The sequence below is a fragment of the Anser brachyrhynchus genome (assembly GCF_964034855.1).
Source record: "Anser brachyrhynchus genome assembly, chromosome: 3".
Lineage (NCBI taxonomy): Eukaryota > Metazoa > Chordata > Aves > Anseriformes > Anatidae > Anser > Anser brachyrhynchus.
The window spans coordinates 70475827-70491129 of NC_137696.1; the positions used below are offsets into that span (position 1 = coordinate 70475827).

At 39.8% G+C, this 15303-nt stretch overlaps 1 long non-coding RNA gene across 1 annotated transcript in view; it reads right to left on the bottom strand.

The window, feature by feature from the left end:
- Window positions 1-6131: 6131 nt before the first annotated feature.
- Window positions 6132-15303, bottom strand: part of LOC308193537 — a 50886-nt gene continuing 41714 nt past the window's right edge. The window contains exon 2 of the long non-coding RNA XR_013949708.1: window positions 6132-6329. This is a non-coding gene — a long non-coding RNA (uncharacterized lncRNA). The remainder of the gene's footprint in view (window positions 6330-15303) is intronic.

The window sequence follows — 15303 nt, forward strand, 5'->3', positions numbered from 1 at the left end:
GTGCTGTCCCCAGGTTCCAGGTGGCACAGAAGAAGGAAAGGACTGCCACCATCTGTACTGGCTCTTCACCTGGCAAGTTGCACATACAGCTTTGGGACTGCTCTGTTGTATGCCAGCTGGTAAATACTGAGTGGGGTGAGAAGCAGAACTTTACTTCCATAAAAAACATCAGCGTTTCAAAATCTTTCTACATTCTGCACTGGAACTAAAAGAAAATCTTAGAACAAACTAAGGCAAGAACACTCAACAGCAAATAGACTTGAGATCTCAACACTTCCTTGAAACTTGTGAGACCAAATTTTAAATTAAGCCCAGCATAGACACTAACCCGAGTTTTAAGTCCTAAGAAAGTATTTGAACACCAGCTATCCCAGGAAGACATATCTCGATAAGAGAGTATGGTTGCTTTTATATGGTGCACTTTCTAAATTTCATCCAAACCAGAACTCTGATGAAGCAGTATCTTTTCCTGACAGAAAATGTCTGTGCAGATTTATTGCTGGTACTCCCAAACCACAACTTATTGCTTAGTCATTGCTGCTGAGTACATTGCAGGAAATTCACAACTCATTTGGATGGTACTGTTTCCTAGACCTTACTGTCATCAGTTAAAATGTCCCAGAGGACCTGGACCACTAAATTAAACTCAGAGTGACAGCAATGCCATGAGAACTGACTGGCAACCAAGCTACCTCAAGGTACATACTGAGGCACCTTACTGCAAGTCTGGATAGTGTTTACTAAGATAGCCTTTTGTTTTGTTTTGTTTGTTTGTTTTTGTTTAAAAAAGCCACTTTTGTGAATCTTTCTATTCCCAGTCTTTTCTTTTAATAAAGGGGCTCTGTCAACAATGCTTTAACCACCTTTTTTTTTTTTTCCCTCAGTGCAGCAAACTTCATTGTTAGTTTTCCAGCTGATCATGAGACCCATCAATATAATTAATGGCAGTTCCAGAATGCTTTCCGAATGTGACTGGAAGGATGATGCTTCCTCTTTTTTAAATTGTACCATATTGTTATGCCCTTTCCCTCAAGACTCTTAAGGCAACTGAAGAGGCTCATTACAAATTTTTATTATTCACTGGGCAGTGGTTTTAATCCCCCTATTCCATCAACAGGTTCAGATTTCTTTGTCTTGGGGTTTTAATAAGTTCATAAAAATGACAATATGCTCTGGTGAGAAATATATCCCACAAGGAAACAATAACTTCATTAGCTTCTTAGAAATCCCAGGTTTGCAAGTCATGAACAGAGAAATATGTATATGCCGCATGGCTGGAGCTCAGTGGTGAACTGTTTTCAAAATCAATACACCTGGAAAGGCGAGGAAGATCCAGAGAAAAAACAAAGTGCTCAGCAGTGTTTAAAGTAAAATGAATAAGCACAGATGACTTTATATAAGGAGGCCAACAAGTCTGGGTGTAAGGCAGAAATGGGAACAAAATCACTAGAGTAAATCTTTGGGTAAGGAAAGCTCTCAAAGCTCTCCAGGCTTTGACTAAGATTTAGTGATGGAGTTGAGATGCTGGATCTCAACGTTCTGTGAACTGACCAGCAGTCCCCAGCTGCTTCCCCCAGTCCATTCTCCACTTGTCTCTAGCAGCAGGTGAAGAAATGAAGGAAAAGGAGGTGGGGGCAGGAAGAAGAGGAAGAATGAATTCCAAGACATGAGTCCAGCTTACACAACACTGTCCATTTGGCGTGATTAATGACAGCCTATCTCCCCACTAGATCGGTCTGGATGACTGAATCACCTTTAACATGTGCAGCTCTACCTACTCATCTTTAGGGTGTTTCTGTGACCCCTCATTAGCTTGGCTGAGCGTCCCTCCTGAGGATATCCCCAGTAGCCACTGTGTTTCTGCTGATGTCCAATGTACTGGGGCATCCTAGGCTGCAGGCATGTCAGCATGCCTACACTTGCCCCATGACACTAATTATTTTATTACAAGGTGAAGCAAAGGATGCTTCACCTGTCTATAACTGGAGTTTGAGATACTAAAGATTTTATGTCAAAGAGAAGTTTTCTCCCTTTGCTAAAAAATACTCTTCAATAAAATGACACAAAACTTCAAAGTTGAAGAAATCAGAGATGGCTTTGGTGCTTATATATGCTGTAAACAACAGGATTTTGAAACCAGGCACAGCCTGAGGACTTCAAATGCGATCTTCCTGTACATGTTATTTTTTGCTGTATTTTTTAATAGGGAATCCCCAAATAGCACTTCTCAACACTGATCGATTGAAGTGATATTGGAAATACAACTCTATCTCTTTTATTGTAGCTGCTTACAAAACAAAAGGGTATTAACAGAGTTGGGAGATGGGGAACAGAGTATGATTTTATCCATGTATTTGAAGGAAGAATCAGTGTGGGAATAAACAAAAGATTAGTAAAATGTTAGTTGCTAGGATGAAAGGCTTTCTATACACTATCCACAGACCTGTGCTACTGCCAGGCATTTTGAAACATTTCTTACATTGACACAGTAGTAACTAAGGTTTTACACTGAACATACAAGGACTTACTTTGTCTTACAACCTGCAACAGTATTAATTTCTAAAAGTTGCTGTACACCAGATTATGGAGATTTCTGAGCAAAGCATTCAATAAACAACAGACTGAAAGTGACGCACAAGGGCTCCCATAGGTAATGGTGAAAAGTCATGGTGAAATTTATATTATTTGACTTAAAACCCCCCAAAGTTGGTTATATATAAACTAGGAATTCTACGTTGCCTGTGGTGAATGGAAATAGGTTTATCCTGTGGACAATTCATCTCAGCCTAAGTCAGATGTCTGAACTGGACAAACAATTCCAGAGAACAAATCAACTTACTATTATCCCTCCTCTCCTGCAGTTGTAACTAGCTTTATCTTGATGAGTCATTTTTAAATCCTTAACCCCATTTTACAAGCTGTTTCCTGAGGAAAATGAGATTTTGGCTTTTCTCAGTACTCTCTCCACAAAATCTTTGTAACAGGTAATGCGGATGCACTTAATCTCGAAAGACATGAAGTCATCTACCCACCTTTCCCTATGAGACATAGATTTAGAAGTCTGAAGATTAAAATGTCCTTGTTTTTAAATATTTCACTTTCAATCCTAGTGTTTTTCAGTTCAAGGGAAAAAAAAAAAAAAAAGCTGAATAGATGAGGAGTTGGCTTCTTTTACCTCTTTTCTGTATATTTTACTTGCAGATGATTGTGAAACATATTTTTAAAAGAGTGCAATTCTGATAAAACTCTAGACTGTATGGCCCTGTCTCATCAGCACAACAGTTTCAATAAAAGGTTAAAGCATAGCAACCTGCGTGCTGATTTGATGGCTCTGGAAAAGCCAGTTAAGGGCTGAGAAGAAAGAGAATGTTATTCATCTCTACCGAGTCAATGCCAATTAGTGCCACTGGTAACAAGTTACAAACTGGATTAGGAACCAATCAGATATTCACAATGTTGCCTTTTAATAAACTCTTCTGTGAATGACTGATAGAAAATGTTTTTATGTTGGTGCATCTAATGGGCCTTTTGTATACAGTAGAACATCAACAAATTAGTCAGCTAACGAAACATCATTATGCTATATCATAAAAACAAAATGAAAGACACACATAAAATTTGACAGTGTTGTTATTCCTAATTCATGGTGCTGTATCTAACTTTGACATGCATGTTGACATTAGAGCAAACTCTTCATTCACAATACACTCATCTCAAATATCCTAACAGATTGCTGCAGTTTAAGAACTCTTATCTTAATTAAAACTCTCTAACATGAATGCTAGCATTCATATTTAGGCACAGTTATTCTCTAAATTCATTCATTCCTCATTTGTGAGCAACTTTTTAACTTGCACATAAAATTAAGCTATTTACAATGCACATTGACATGACCCATCTTTTTTCCCTTGCAAAAAGAGCTGTTTTGAGATGAAGTTTGATTGTGTTGTGAGGCACTTGGTAGACACAAGCTCTTATGAAAGAAGAAAAGAACAATACCCTCTTCTCGGTCATCAGAATATACACTGCTTTTTAGCTCATTAGTCTTGTCAGACTCAGAATTTGTATCACTTTTACTCTTCAGATATAATTTCTCAGACATCTGGATGTAACTAATTACACATCAGAGAAGTTAAATGAAATTATGAAATGGAAGCTTTGATCTGTTCCCACACTACTCAGGAATACTACTGAGGTCTTCACAATACTCACCTTTTTACTGTAGAAATAGCTTGTTTAAACTAACTTATATTTGCTGCCATCTCTTAGAAAACAAAAACAACCATACAATGAAGAACTAACAAGGGGTTTCATTCCTTCCATCTTTGTTTCCACACGACCTGCAGGATGCTTTTCTTCCCCGCCACAAACTGCCAGTTAGATTCCCCTTCCAGTTTAGCAAGTGCTTCAAACATGGTGCTTTTGCCTGATTCTTTGTTTCTGCTGTGTATCTCCACATCACTTCTTTCCCCCATTAAAGCAGAAAAGTGCTCCTGAATTCTCCTCCCAGTTCACCAGCAGCCTGGAAAGAGACACTGAGGCTTATTATGGGCATAATCCCAAAGACTCAGTGCTCTGTTTGTCAGGTGCCTCAGAGACCTGGTCCAGGACTGAAACTGGGAAACTGAATAGGACAAAAACACTCTTGACTACTACCAGTAACAACAGGCAGAAGAGAGAGACTCTGGATACCACCCTTACATCCAGGTTGGCAAATTTCCCATACCAGCATTTGAAAAGTCCAACAGCATCAGATTCCTAAAGATAAAAATTGGTTTCTTCATGTCTCAACTGTTAAAACATTTTCTTTTATGAAGCTTTATATTCAGATAGCTGCTACTTAGCTGCAAAATTGTTGATCAGGGTCATACAGCCTAAAAATAAAAGGCAGAGAATACCTAACAAAACCCCAAACCCTATCTTCCTAAATCAGTAAGGGTTTCTGTTCTTCAAAACAACATTTGAAGACTCCCATAGTGTGGAACAACTGCTTTTTCTATTAGAAGATCATTTTACTATTCTCTCTTTCAAACGGGATGTAGGCATGTGGACTCTACACAGCACCCATATTAAAATAGCACATGTTGGCTTCAAAGGAGCTATTATGCAGTCTATAAGTTCAATGATCTGCAAAGCAATAAAGAGCTCCTTCTGTAGCCCTCACGGCCTATTGAGTAAATAGCAAGCGTTTAAGAAAACTCCATAATTACATGTTTACACACTGGAGCCATTATGGGCGATCTAAAAAAAAAAAAAAAGTACATGTATTTTTCTAAAAAAAAATCCTTAATTACATTTTTACATGATTACAGCTCCTTTAATGCCACTAGGGACTATCAGTTACAGAATATATAGGCTGAAAAGCTTACAGTTACAGGCTGTATTTACATATAGTAAGGACAAAATATGATGTCAGCTGAATAATTTAAAGATTTAAGCCTGATATTTAGGAGAGGAGGAGAGGAGAGGAGAGGAGAGGAGAGGAGAGGAGAGGAGAGGAGAGGAGAGGAGAGGAGAGGAGAGGAGAGGAGAGGAGAGGAGAGGAGAGGAGAGGAGAGGAGAGGAGAGGAGAGGAGAGGAGAGGAGAGGAGAGGAGAGGAGAGGAGAGGAGAGGAGAGGAGAGGAGAGGAGAGGAGAGGAGAGGAGAGGAGAGGAGAGGAGAGGAGAGGAGAGGAGAGGAGAGGAGAGGAGAGGAGAGGAGAGGAGAGGAGAGGAGAGGAGAGGAGAGGAGAGGAGAGGAGAGGAGAGGAGAGGAGAGGAGAGGAGAGGAGAGGAGAGGAGAGGAGAGGAGAGGAGAGGAGAGGAGAGGAGAGGAGAGGAGAGGAGAGGAGGGGAAAAGGCAAGGCAAGGCAAGGCAAGGCAAGGCAAGGCAAGGCAAGGCAAGGCAAGGCAAGGCAAGGCAAGGCAAGGCAAGGCAAGGCAAGGCAAGGCAAGGCAAGGCAAGGCAAGGCAAGGCAAGGCAAGGCAAGGCAAGGCAAGGCAAGGCAAGGCAAGGCAAGGCAAGGCAAGGCAAGGCAAGGCAAGGCAAGGCAAGGCAAGGCAAGGCAAGGCAAGGCAAGGCAAGGCAAGGCAAGGCAAGGCAAGGCAAGGCAAGGCAAGGCAAGGCAAGGCAAGGCAAGGCAAGGCAAGGCAAGGCAAGGCAAGGCAAGGCAAGGCAAGGCAAGGCAAGGAAAGGAAAGGAAAGGAAAGGAAAGGAAAGGAAAGGAAAGGAAAGGAAAGGAAAGGAAAGGAAAGGAAAGGAAAGGAAAGGAAAGGAAAGGAAAGGAAAGGAAAGGAAAGGAAAGGAAAGGAAAGGAAAGGAAAGGAAAGGAAAGGGTCATTCTGAAATTCTCTACCATACGCAAACTGGAAAGAATAAGACAAATACCTACATCTACCATTTCAGAAGTCAGGTATGTGTCAAATTTTGAGGCTTTAGGCCCTAGTTTGATGGAGAACTAAATAGCTTGATGCTTTTAGCTAAGTCAACAGGGAACACCAACGTCTAAAACTGTAGAGCTCTGTGTCTTGGACTTCCCTAAGTACATTACCCCGCTCAGAGCTAGTGCTGCTCTACTCTGATCACACAAAAGTCGCAAATATTCACTACAAAAACAGTCCATATACCCCCTGACTGAAGTAGTTTAAATCTAAAGTTTTAAGAGACTGTATCGTATGGATGGAACATGAAGTGAAATTTAATTTCTATTAGATTGACATAGTAATCCATGGGTAAAACATGCAGTTAAAAATAAATAAATAAATAAATAAATAAAAGCATCCACTAAGATTGGGAGCAACAATGGCTTTTTCATATGTGAAAGCCCAATAGGGCAGCTCATCAGATTAGAGTTTATTGTCATCACGTGCCTTAGAACACCTTTTGCAATGAATTTACATCAGGCAAAATGCTTGTTCTACATGTTTTTGCACTGCACACTGTACAAGTGATAGAATATTCAGAGTTAATAAAGTAGTATTTCAGTTCCCTTCATTGTGTTTTGTATTCTAATCAAATCATATGATTGTTCACATTCTTAAAATAACAACCAAAAGCATCTCCAGTAGCTGAAATGAACACTTCATGTTTTCTAGGAACTCAGGAAAATCCTTAAGAAAACATCCGGGAAATGTTACTAGAAGACAAATTGTGGTTTGGGATCAAAGATTTCCGTTTAACTTGCAGGTACTTCCACGGAGGGGGGAAAACGCACTTGAGAGAAGAAATCAGCTTAATCTTCATGTGAATTAGAAAAAAAAATACAGATTCCCCCCTTTTTCCCTCCCAACAGCCACCAAGTTAGGGACCATTTGGCATTACAATAATTCAGGTACCTTGAGGGAGCACAGTATACTTGTACCTAAACTCCCAGAACTATATATCTTTTGTAATTGCTTAGGAATATGTTTACAGTCAAAGGCTGCAAGCACTACGTACAACATACTGTTCTTCTGCAATATTACAATAACCTTAATAATTTTGCCATAAGTCTATGCTGGCCAACTAATGTAATGACATTCAAATGAACATCCACTTAGGGTTGCTTCACATTAATTTAAGACACTGGCCAGCAACATTTGCATGCCAAACGCTGGAAGAGCTAAGCTGTCAGGCAGTAGTAATGTTTAATGCACAAACACAAATGCACGTCTACGGTCATATCAGATATTATGTCACATGTTTTCATGGTTTTGGCTGGGATAGAGTTAATTTTATGTGTAGAGCCTCATATCATGCTGTGTTTTGGATCTGTGATGAAAATAGGCGTGATACCAGAGGGATGTTTCAGTCACTGCAGAGCAATGCTCACACAGAGCCAAGGCCTCTCCTGCTCCTGGTGCTGCCCAGCCAGCGAGGAGGCTGGGGGTGCCCCAGGAGCTGGGAGGGGACACGGCCAGGACTGCTGGCCCAGCCTGCCCAAAGGGATGTCCCACACTGTGTGGTGCCGTGCTCAGCAATAGCAGCTGGGGGAAAGGGGGGGGAGATGTTCGCAATGATGGCATTTGTCTTCCCAAGAAGCCGTTACACATGATGAGCCCTGCTTTTTTGGAAGTGACTGAACACCTGCCTGCCAATGGGAAGCAGCGAATGAATTCCTTGTTCTGCTTTCCTTGTGCGTGTGGCTTTTGCTTGACCTAGCAAACAGTCTCTATCTCAACCTGTGAGTCCTTGCACTTTTACCTTTCCGATTCTCTCTCCCATCACACCTGGGGAGAGTCTGTGAGCAGCTGGGTGATGCTGAGCTGCCTGCCAGGGTTAAACCACAACATATGTACCACATGCCATTAAGTAACAGAAACACTGTAACAGCTATGGATAATCTATAATAGCCTGACAACAAAGATTGATGGAAAACGGAGAATTCTAGCCTGGACACTGATGCTTAACAACAAAATTATTTGTCATTGAGTAGTACTGTCAGTTGTACATCACTACTTGACAAATACACAGGAGAAGGAGGAATAAAATGGCATTGGTATTAAAATGAAATTTAACCAGGACTTCTGTTTAAATTGGTGTCTAGCATGGGTGTAGTAGGTCATATTACCTCGAGAGTAAATTTTTTAATACACTGTGCATTTTCCAAAGGCCATTTTTATAATGAATGAGAATATTCCCTTTAATTGTATCTTTATTTGCAAGGCACTTCCCATCATTTAGATGCCTGTGCACATAAAAGTAGCACACAGGACAGCAAAGATGTCACTATGTGTCACGTGTTATTTAGGTATTCAACTCTTAGTGAAATCAGGATTAGGTCAGCGCCTAAATATATTTTAAAAAAACTTACTCTGGGAAAGTTCTCCTTCTTACTCCACAGGTCCATTCTGTTTAAGTATTCAGCACCATGATGGCTCTGCCTGGCACCAAACTGCACCACAGCTCAGCCCAATGAATCCTAGAAAGACATATGACCTTACTCTGCCTTTTGCATCATCCTACCATTTTCTGTTATCTCTTTACTATACTCCTCCCGTGTACTCATTCAACCACCAGTTTCAAGCCACTCGGTGCCTTTTGTAGGTATGAATAAGTCCCAACCAGCCTACGCCAGCTCCTGGCAGCCAACAGCTGCCACAAGGCAGGCCTCAGCTTTCAATTGGGAACCGTTACAGAAACACCACTGCAGAACTAGGGTGCAACTTCGTATTGCATTTCACACACACTAGAGCTAGACGTAATCAATCAAGATGAAGATGGAAACAGCACTTTTGTTCTACCAGACCTCCTGAGCTAACACAGACAGCACATACCAGAGCTTTCCCTTTTTCAGCCAACAGAAAGGCTTGCTAACTCTGATCTGTTATAAACATGCAAAATATGGAGGTACCGAACTAATTATTCATCTTAAGACCTTTTAGTGTTGTTAACAGTATATACTGAGGATCCTGGTTCTCAATCCCACATATGTTGGTAGCTGGTTGGGAAAAAAATAAAAAAAAATAAAAATAAAAAAATGCTGCTTTACTTGTAAATTGAGCACTTAAAAAAGATTAGGAAAAAGGAACTTTTTAATGTCATTTTCAGATAACTGCTTTTCAAAGCAGAACCACACAAAATCCAGCACTGCCAGCGCAGGAAGGCTATGAGAAACACATAGGACAGTTTTTTATATTTTATTACAGTTACTTCAGAATGTGGTTTAACTGTCAATAAAGTGGTGGCACTTGATCGTTTCATGCTATTAAACAATGAGGTCGATAGACCCTCTTGCAGTTATGTCATATGTCTAGATGATTTACATGAAGTGAACACAGTGGGGACATTTACACACTCATTAGCTGAAGAAGAACCATACTTGTAGGTGGCCGACACAGCTTGTTTTCCATCCCTATGGGCAGAATCCGAAGTCCAGAGAAGCAAACACAAAGACTTGAGCACACTCTGACAAGCATGCACACACACACAAACAGACCATTGCTTTAGTTCAGCTTCAAGTGTTTATGCTCTTCATACTAAATTGAACAAGAATTCCTGTGGGCTGCTTCCAAGAGACTATGGTCTTTTCAGAAAATTGGCTTTTCACTGTTATCCACCTTAGCAGAGTTGCTTTCCTCTTCAATAGAAAATTATTCCTCTCACGTAAAGATTTTATGTTTCCTTTTTCTCTCTGGAACACCAAGCCAAAGGAAACACAGACCCAGATTATTTATATAAACTGTAAATACATGAAGAGAGAAAGCGACAAAGCAAAACTGAAGAATAAGTAATTTCAGGATATCAAGCAAACCTACTATGTACTCTTTGCACTTGCTTTCTTATTCTACATGATATATGATGATTATCACTTGTTCACAGTTAGTCCCGAAAAGCAAGCTGACATTAAAATAGCCTGGAGTGAAATTATTTTCACAGATGTTAGGAGCAGCTAGTAACTACATTACTTAAATTAGGTTTGGCTGTATTCTAGACAAACTCATTTGCTTTTTCTGTGTATCCTATAGGTGATCCTACAGAGAAGCAACAAAACACCATCCATCCATCCAAGTTTAATTGAAGAGCAATATTTTTTTTCATAATGGATTATCCTCATGTATTATCATAGGATGAATTATAGATGGCCACAATTAAAAGTTGAATGCAAAACATAACAAAAGCCCCACTGAAGTTAAAACACAAGAGTTTGATATGTAATTCCCTTGACAGTGATAGCCATTTACTTTGGAAAGTACAAATAAGATAAGATCTTAGGGCATGGAAACTAGCATAAAAATTTACTTTCTGTTATATATATTGTTTATAGCTGCTTTCTAAAACACATACCCTCAAATAGGAAATCTAACACTGAGAAAGCCCCAAACAGCATTTTCCTATTCTAATTTTATTATAGATACTAAGCTCAAAAGCATACAAATGTATGCATTTTAGTTATTATATCAACCACATTATATTGAGAAGCTATCATTTCATAACTTGTTAGTCACCATTCTCCTAGACCTTAATTTTGTCAGTGACATAATCCACACTTGCCTCTTTTCATCTCCCCTGCTATCTGTTCCTAAACTTCATCTTAACCTCTTTATTGTCTTCATTAGGGAGAAAAAAAAAAAAAAACACGACATACAGTCCATCTTCCATCTTACTCTAAGCATGCCCTTCTTGGTAATTAATTTTTCTGCTCTTTTGTTCATAGTGCTTCAAGTCATTTTATTTTGCTTTATTTTAACTAAAGATAGATTATAAAGGTGCAAACCTGGTCTATTACTAGAAGTCATTTGGTCGCATGGAAAACCTATGACTTTTGAGAAGATGCAATTATGGGAATGCGATGGGATTGCACAGTGACAATCCCATGAGCTATGGCACACACTTGAGAAGGGATGACCAAGCCACCTCTTTCAAGGCTCATACCAAAATCATTATCCAGGCAAGAACCAAAAGGCTCAGACCTTACACCTCAGGGAGACAGAGGCAATAATTTTCAAGATGGAGATAACCCGTATCCTCCCTATGATCCCTCGTTTCCTTTGTGTGGTGTGAATGGACACTTCAGGGAAAGCCATCTTCTTTGTGCAGCTATGCTTTTGGGTGACCAGGTCACAAAGAGGGGCCCAGACCATGGGACAGCATCTGAGCAGCTCACAAGACCCTGCTGATGACAAGCCACAAAATCCTATGCCACAGCTCTGCAGGGATGCACAATCAAGATAAAAGTGAAATATTTTATCAGTGAAACCTTTCATTGCACTGTAACTTCCTAAACCACAAGCTTCACATAAGAAGAAAAATCCCTTCTCTTTGGTAACTGTACTTCATGGGGAAGCTCTCCACAAACTGAAGAGATGCTAGTCACTGGAGTTTGCTATTCTGCTCAGCTGCCACCCTCCATCTTATGTTCTTTCCCTGTTACAGTGATTATGATACAGCCATTAACTGGAGTATGTAGACTGGTCTCTTTCCCTTAATCTTCTCACAAAACAACCAGGAACTGGATATTATCCTGAACATAATCTGTTATTTCAGTGTTTTGTCTCTCTGTATGGTAGTACTTAAAGGAGCAAATCATATCTGTTCTCATCTGTTATACACGAGGAGAGAGGACAACAAATATTCTTCCACTGTAAGCCTGCTATAAGATTTTATTTCAGTGTTTGAGATCTCCAGTGACAGGAATATCATCACAAATAGTGGTAAGAGCATAAGAGCCAAAAATCAGACCTGCACCAGGGGAAAAAAGGACAGGAACACACACTATGTAGTCTGACTTCAGCTGAAGAAAAGATGAACTTCTACTGAAGAAATGTGTTTAAGGAACTATCCAGAAAAGACCATTTGGAAGAACAATTTTACAATAATTTGAAAGGACAAGAACAGAAAATATGAGCCTGAAAAATACATGAAAATCAAACATTAGCACACAAAATCAGCAAACAAAGGGAGAAGCTATTAAAGAATAACAGAGACTGAAAATCAGAAATCTTTTCAGTTAATTTACCAGAAGAAAATTCTACACAGCTAAAAGCTTCCAGGAAAAACAACAACATCAAGAAAACAACTGAACAAAACAGAACAGATCAGCAAGTAGCACTCAGACTGTATCAACCTCTCAGTTTAGAAATTTCACAAAATGTCTCTGAAATAGTAAATACCTGAGTAGAATAGATATTTCTTATGGAATTGTAGAGGCCAGCCCAAGGGCTGTAAGTGTATTAATAAAGAGTTCACCAACTTTTTAAGGAAGTCATTTCATTCTTGTTGAAATTTCTATTCTAAGAAAAACAGGAAACAAATCTGCAAGAGCTTGGTGCCCAGGAGGATAATATGATGCTTTCTCAGGATCGTGCAGTGAACAGATTTCTGAAATCATCAGAACCCACAGGGCTACAGATTTTAATATAAGCACTATTTGCCTCAGCCATGACAGACAACAGGGAATTGACTTAAAAAGAGCACTAAAGGACAGAATATTTTTCCCCCAGCAAGCAAAACAAAGATTGTGTGGAAAAAAAAAAATAAAAGAAAAAAAGGAAAAAGGAAAAAGGAAAAAGGGAAAAGGGAAAAGGGAAAGGGAAAGAAAAAAAGAAAAAAGGAAGTCAAAGGCTGGGGAAGTAAATCTTATAAAGCAGAAAGCTTGGGCTTGGTATAATGCTAGTCCAGGTTATACATAAAAGTTCTGCACAATTTTGATATCCTCTATCTTGGCAAATAAGGAACCAGTCCACTAGGAACAAGGAGGCTAGGCTAGTCAGGTGAGATAACAAGGCTAGGAGATGCACATGTAAAAAAAATTCAGCACCTTGTTCTTTACTCATTATGATATCCATTTTCATTAATTAATTTCATTATCATCCTTCTAAAAGGTCTCTGGAGTGCTTAAGATAAACTATACCCACTACTTAAAGCAGGTCAGTAGAAAATAGTATGCCAGACCAACAACGTGCCTTTGAACATAATCTTAGTTTGGAAAAAATGCATGCACTGGCTGTGTGTCCCATGGAGATCCTGAGAGACTGGTGGCAGAGCAGCCTTCACTTCATATATCATCAAGGCATTCTGAATGGCAATAACTTACTTATGTGAAAAGTGTGGGATCCTGCTTCATTTTGCCCCCAGGAATTAATTTCTGAAGGAGGTAAAATTTGATGTTGTGCTTAGAAATGAACAGAATTGATGCGCTAGAAGAATCCATATCCCATCAAAGACACCTTGGATATTTTCCTCCCCTTTTTTATCACTAGAAGTGCTTCAGGATTAGTGACTTGTATGATGTAGGAGGCTGGTAGTATCCACATTCCACTTAGCCTAATTTCAAAGCATGAAATATTCTAGTGCTGCTTTGGAAATGGAGCCTTAAACAGATTATCACAAGAGCTCCTTTAAGGAGGAGTATAGTAATACTGATATACTTGTAGTGTGTAAAATCCAAGTCAAAGCTCAGGACTTGGCATAATGCAGCGACAGAATATGATAGTAAATGAGTCAAGGAGCATATGGTATGTATAGAAGACAACAGAAGGGTAAAGACAGTCAAGATGTTTCAATGAAATACTCAGATATAACCCTGGTCAGCACAGCAGCCTCCAGCCTCAGCCCACCTGCAGGTAAACCAGCAAAACACTTGATGGATTTATGGGAAGATATGAAGAAGGCTGACAAATAAAAATCGACCCAATGAAATAACTCCTTCACTGTGCATGCAGCTGTAAGGGCTCGTGTTGTTTGTTAGAGGAGGTGGGGTGAGAGCAGAAACCTGTTTGCAGCAGGGCAGCCCTATCAGAGGACAGCATGCAGCAACCCACCCTTACCTTGTGATACCTTATTCCCTGAGAAGCAGTCTGACAGCTAGATAAAGCATACACCTTTCTAGGTCACTTGGCTGAAGTTTGCTGTGTGATGTATCTGAAAGTCCCTGCTGAGAACAGCTGACAGCCTAATAACAGTGTTTCTCCATCTACTGATTAACTGGGTTTTTTTTTAATTTATTTTTTTATTTTATTTTTTGCACAGACTTGCTGTATGATTTACCTACTTTATCCTGTGCATCTAATGAATACACAGAGCATCATAAAGAAATAGTAAAACATTTAGCTGATGCTCAGTCAGACCACTGAAATGAAGGTAACTAAGAAAAATACGACCCATCAAAGGGCCATTGTGCCCCCTGCTCTGGACTATGTTCATGAGGCACAGAGACAGATGTGCCAGAGCTGGGGTACCGTCATTCAGCTGCAGCTCCCTGTGGAGACCGTGCTCAGTATGTCCTCAGGTCAAAAAAAGCCACGTTCTGCTCCATGGCCCCCTCACTCTTAGCAGCAATTGCAGTCAGACCCAATTTAGCTGTGAGCACTTATGCTCACAGTAAAAATCAGTACTTTAAATACAGATATATGAAGGCTTATGGCAGCAACGCTGCAGAAAATGTGAGTTACCATAAAAGTACTACCAAAACCTTGCCAGATTCCCATGTCGCCATTAAAATTCAGTTTAATTGGTGAGAAGTAGCACCTGCAGAAGAGCAGCAAAGTAGATCTCCAAAGGAATGGCAGTCCCCTGGGCTAGAAACTCAGCTAGTTTCAACCAATAAGCTCCAGGGTTTGATCCCTTACCAAATCTATCTGTCTACAAAGTACCTACCTTTTAGATAGAAACTCATCAACATGCTTGTTCTTTGAATGCCTTCTGATTGTCACCCTAAGGCCCATTCTATACTCACTTCTGTATTTTTAACTTCTTAATTCAATACATCCTGTACCACCCATTGCCTTCCTTTTTATCCCTGCTGAGAAGAAAAAAAGCTTGAATTAGACATAGGCCTTCAGTTAAGAGTAAAATTCTACCCTCTTTATCATCAATGATTCTTGATGAAAACTGCAAAGCTGTAG